Here is a 5,938-nt window from a genome sequence, read left to right on the forward strand (position 1 = left end):
TGCTCACAGCCTAAAGCGGGGCTCCAAGGCCGCGCTCGCAGCCTAAAGCGGGGCTCCAAGGCCGCGCTCGCAGCCTAAAGTGGGGCTCCAAGGCCCCAGCCCAGCACTAACGTCATTCCAATTCGCGATACAAATTCTCACCTTTGTATATACGTATTGTTAATTTGGTTAATTAAGTTTGTCTTTCTGCCCTCTTTTCACACTCATTTGCTTTTCATGCTTACTCTCAGATGATTAATTTACTAGCCAGGTAATACAGTTTTGGCACGTGATATGTACTTGCTCTTTCTTGATACTTATGTGTTTTATTTTAAAAGGAAAACAGTTTGACAGTCAATAAAAAGGCTTGTGTGCTTTTGAGATTTATCTGGGCCTTAGGAATGTGCACAGCTGTATTTGTATGCAGGCAGGTTTCTGTTATTCATTTTTAAGATTATAATTATTATTTTGGAGAAGTACTAAGCTCAAAGTTGGAATAAGAGGTGTATATTGCCCCATGTTAATAGGAATGTGTATCTGTACATCAAGAATCAAGAGACTGGTGATGCTCCTGGATTCATTTTCCATCACTCTATGTGCTGAGTTTTACCAGTCAGGTGTGTAGGGGAGGCTCTCACGGGGCTGCTCCGCCTGGCTCAGCCTCTGGTCACAGCAATGGGAAGAGGGAGTAGATACCTCTTCTATTCAGATTAAAAACTTTTATGGATTTAATACCAGGTATCTGGGGCATTCACCAGAAAGTCGAGTCTGTAACTCGCACCATTTACTTCGCTGACCGCATGGTACAACATGCTCCCTAGGCAACTGAGGTGTTGAGTAACTTATTTGCTGAATTTCTTGTTTTCTTAATCTTCGTTTTATTCATTTTTCTACTGTATCCTAATGTAATCAAATGGAAGCAAGAAACCACATCCACTGAACTGTTCTCAGAGTATTAGAGAATTTAGTGAGAAAGCAAATCCTTGCAAGGGGGTGCTGGTATTTTTCAGCAGTTGGGCTGTTGACATTGGATTGCTGGAAAACCAGGAAGTTTGTGTGCAATGTTCTCTTAATAGCTAAAAAGGAGTTAAAACGTATTCGAAGACACCTCTTGTGCTGAGACTGCATGCTCAGGAGAAACTGCTCATGCATCAAAGTAGCAGCTAGCCAGTGATGGGGGACAGACTTCAAAAGCAGCTGCGATTCCCTCAAAACTGCACCTGAACTGCACAAACAACCCGCTGGTGGGCAGGAAAACCAAGGAAGCCAAGTTTGCACCTGGAGAATTGCATCCTGCCTTGCACRGCCATGCCCACCTTCCCCAAGCTCTGGGAAGAGCTGGGCTGAGGCTCACATCCCATTTAAGGGGCTGTCTTGGCGGTGTGGTTTTCATCTCTCACTCTCAAGCACTGTGAGCTGCTTGCCAAGGACCTGCACAAAGGCAGGCACGGTTTGTGTCGAGCCTTCCTGGAAGAGGAGAAATCCTGTGGATTTGACTCACTGCGAAGAAACGGTTTCTTGCTGTGAGTATCGAGCCTTGAGGAAGTTTGTAGGGTATGCAAAGATCTGGTCACTGGGATTAATCGCAGGCAGCACCACACTAAAATAATCCTCCTCTCACTAATTCGCCTGAGAATCCAGAGCAACTCCAAGAAAACTCATAGAGCAGTTCTGTCCAGCAGCTCTGAATCACTATAATTCATTTCCCTGAGAAAGAAATATATAGCCAAGSTTACAAGTCACTGACTCAAAACATTCATATGCTTAGAAGAAATTTGGTTCAGATTTTAAATCTCAGATTTTGAAGTAGCTGCAATCAGTTAGCTGTGTTAACTGTTCCAAGCAAGCATRTGGCAGAGTATTTCCCCTCTTTAATTCCATTTTCTGCACATAAAGAGTAATCTCTGCTGATGTGGCATCTGTTTGCCAAATATATTTATTTGGAGGACACACAGTAGTCATCTTGAGAAAAGTATGAATATTAAAAAAGAGAAGGAATTGGAATAGAAACCAGAATGAACAGAGCTCTGGCCCAGATACAGCATTTGCTGACTGTAGGGAGAACCCGAGGTTTGGTAAATGCAGGATTGTGTTAGACTTTAAAAGACCAAAGTCTTAGTTTCTAAGCCCAGCACTGACACCAGAAATGACCACCCATCCTCATGGCTGCYTCCGCACCGCTTGTGCTGCGGTTGGGGTGCGTAGTGGGTGCTGTCACCTGCCTCTTGGACTTGCTCCATCTTGATAAGCAACAGGAACAAATGGCTTTTTGGTCGAGCATTTCAGCCAGAACGTGTCTCCAGTCCTGTTCTCCCCGTGTTTCCACTCGTGTTGGCACAGAGAGGTCAGCAGCCACCGTGGTGGACCAGCACTTTGCATCAGAAAACCAGGGCCCATCTCAGACACTGCAACACCCAGGCAATAATGTCTAGATGAGCAGGGCAGGTCACCCGGCACAAGGACCCARTGTCCCCACTCACTCGGGGAGAAAGGGGAACCTTTGTTCCTGATGGAGCCCGGGTGATGCACAGCCCGRCCTACCCGGGGCTTGTCATGGAGCCTCCATATGGGAGTGAGCCTCAATTTTGACTCCTGCTCCTAGGGTAGAGCCAAAGCTGGTTGGCCAGGGGCCATGCAGGCTGAGCAGCAAGGCTCGCACACGGCCAACCCACTCAAAATTGGTATGTCCGCCTTGAAAATGAGCTCGCACCCTGGAGCTGACATACGAAGACTYGCAGTTTTAGCAAGTAAACAAGCCAAAGCACACCAAGAGATGGAGCAATAGTCAATACAGTTTTCGGAATTTAGAGGTGCCAGTTGGTGACACATATTGCCTTCTTGAACAGGGACTTCCCAAGAGTGAAACATGTTGTGATTGATGAAGCACAGAATTTTCATCCAGGAAAAAAAAAAATCGTGGTACCCTCGTGCCCAYGAGGTAGTCCTGAAAAACAATCAAAATGAACCTGGCATTTTTGGGATCTTCCTGGATTTCTTCCAATCCACTCATCCATATGGTTGTGGTATTCCATTTGTGGAATTGCATTCTCAGGAATAAATGATCAAAGGAGTCACTAATGCCAAACAAATATATGATGCCCTGTTTCCTGAAACACAGAAAATCCTCCAAGAATGCAAAACACACAGGCCATATGGGACACTGCAAATGTTGTGTACACAGGCTGAAAGTGCCCATTCATTGCCAGGTGGCTCCAGAATAAAGAAAATAGGGAAACACTTAAAATGGCAGAGTATGTGGCTGGGATGGGCACCAGTTTTAACAAGCATGGCCATTCCTGCAAACATATTGCAGTCCTGKGCAGTACACAGAAGGCAGCAGTGGAGTTTTATCAGCTCTTGGATCTTGCGCTAAATGGACAAGGAAATGCAGGGTAAGGTTGATCTTCAGGACGGCAGAGGATGTTTTAGGAAATGTTATTGTTCCCAGCAGCATCCAACGCTTCTTAGGCCTAGAAAATAGACTGTGTTTTGTGGCCACCCCATGCCTGCAAAAGGGACATCTCCCTCAATCTTTTATTGTATGTGGCATCCAGGGCCAACAAATGGAGCCCATGGACTCCATTTGCTGTTTCATAACAAAAAGATGTTCCCAAAAGATATCTTTAGATGATAACTTACTGCTATGTGAGCCTGCAGATGCGAGAACGCTTTGCTGATCTTTTGTTTGGTGATATTCCAGGGCAGCCTTATGATTATTTGACGTCTTTTCTATTCTGCAGTCTGTGCTAGGAACAAAAATGATGCAGTTCACATGTTTTGTCATGTTCAGGCCTGTAGTATTTCATTACATTGATTTTAATGGTAGGACACCTCACCCAACAGCATGRTCCCAGTTTCTTCGCAATGAGTCTGATAGGACAGATCAGCTTTATCTCATCATGCAGCTGCCCCAGTGCTCACGCTGGCATGAGCGGAAGCAGGACAACGATGCTTAGAGAAGGAGGCAGCACTTCTCCCTCATGTTGCTTCCTTGGGGTAGTTTCTTACCCGTGCACCCGCCCAAACTGCTTAGGTTATTAAAGTCAACGAGCTGTTGCAATACAGTGTAAATGTTGAGAGCTCCGTYCTTACTGTAATGTCAAATCTGACATAAGTAGTATGGCTCTTTAAAGTCTGGGTGCGCAGGAAACTCTTCAGAGTCTACCACATAATTACATCTTTCTGTCTCAAATGCTGACTTGTTGCCAGAGCTTTGCCAATGTTTGTCTTGTAACACAGCTCCTACTAGTGCTCACTCTGACACAAGGTACTACCGCATTTTTAAAAAGCTGAAAAACGAGTGGCATGATATCATTTTCCCTGAAAATGACATTTTCCTATGATTCCTACATATTTATACAAGCTTTCTGATTTTGCACTATAAATGGCTGTCTAAACCACACGGGATGAGGCTGATGAGCCTCCCATCGATCTGAAGAAGCAGGGAAGGTGGTAGGGTGGAAGAGCCCTTTGCAGTGGGACGGGGGATGAGACCACTCCCATAATAAATRAAAAGTAGAAAGGAGTACAAGAGATGTAAACGAGATCCAGAGCAGTTGTCTGCAACTTCTACAGGGCTGCCAGGAGGCTGAGGAGTCAGGCACCTGGTAATGACTTACTCTAAAAGGAGACACTGATGTACTGGACTGTGAATAACCAGTAAATGTCTACAGTGGAAGAGGATCCAGAGGCGATGGGCAAGGTGACAGGCCCATGAAGCTCAGGGAAGAGTRTAAGGTGCCACTAGCCACAGCTGTTGCAGGGAAAGTCGAGTTCATCTCAGCTCAATCRCTGGCCTTTCTTTTAGATATAGGGCTGTAACAGTTGAGTCGATCAAGTGACTGTAATGTAGTCGAGTACATCAACTGTTTGTGTACATGTTTCCTCCTTAAAAGATAATCAAGAGTGTTGATGTCTCCCTGAGTCAGCAGGGCCAGCATGGCAGGATGTGTACAYGCATATATGCAGCTCAGCCCCTCAGAGTGCAAAAAACCAAGAACTAACAGTAACAATTTTGATGAGAGCAACGAGCTTCAGCTGTTTCCAACCCACATATTCCTTCCCTGAGACTGGGGAAGCCAGGCAGCCTGACAGGGAGCATATTGTGAAGAGGGGTAATGGGAATCCCATTTGTATTGAGATTCGGCTGTATATTGCCATGCCTGTATTTGGTTAAGTGTCACTTACACTACACGGTGCTTTCAGTGTATTGCCGTATCACTCTGCTAACTCAGAATCCCATGTATTGCCAACTACTTTTAAACATGTGAAGCTGATACTAAACACGACACCTTCCACACGCGAAATATCTAAAAGAACATGGTCGGCGCCCTGGACTCTGGCATAAGGCTGTGAGAAACATGGTGGAGGGCAGATGCTGAACGACCAGTTGTGCCCACAGAGCAGAATGGTGGATGCCAGAAAAGCATCTGGAGTCACCAGAYGGTGCAACTGTGCCCGTGAGCACCACAGAACCACTCACTGAGACCCCAAGGCCTCGCTGTGGTAACTACAGCTAAAAACGTCGCCTGAGAACATAGCGCACTGAGCACTTCGACAAGCAGCGCGCCACGCTGCACGGCCTGGCCGGGCAGGGGCCAGTGAGCAGCCCAGCGTGCCGCAGCCAGCAGCAGCACCGGCTCCAAACGGCCCAGGAGCGCCTSTGTCCCGGCCCCGCAGCGCGGCGGGCTGCCCTCAGCCTCCCGCAGGGCTCTCAAGGAACCGCGGAGGCCGAGCGGCGTGGCAGCYGCCACCCGCAGTGAACGATCCCCGCAGGCCAGCCGGGCCCTGCCAGGCAGCAGGCGGTTTCCACGAGGCTGTCGCCTCCCTAGCACCCCTGCCCAGCCCTGGAGGGGCGGTTGTGGGGACAGGTCCGCGGGAGCAAGCAGGAGGCGCAAGGAATGGCACAAACGATGGTCCGCGCACAAGGCAGGACGCAGGCAGCCGGGTGGACAACCGA

Source organism: Nothoprocta perdicaria, unplaced genomic scaffold (assembly GCF_003342845.1).
Source record: "Nothoprocta perdicaria isolate Ctin4 unplaced genomic scaffold, notPer1 scaffold_66, whole genome shotgun sequence".
Classification (NCBI taxonomy): domain Eukaryota; kingdom Metazoa; phylum Chordata; class Aves; order Tinamiformes; family Tinamidae; genus Nothoprocta; species Nothoprocta perdicaria.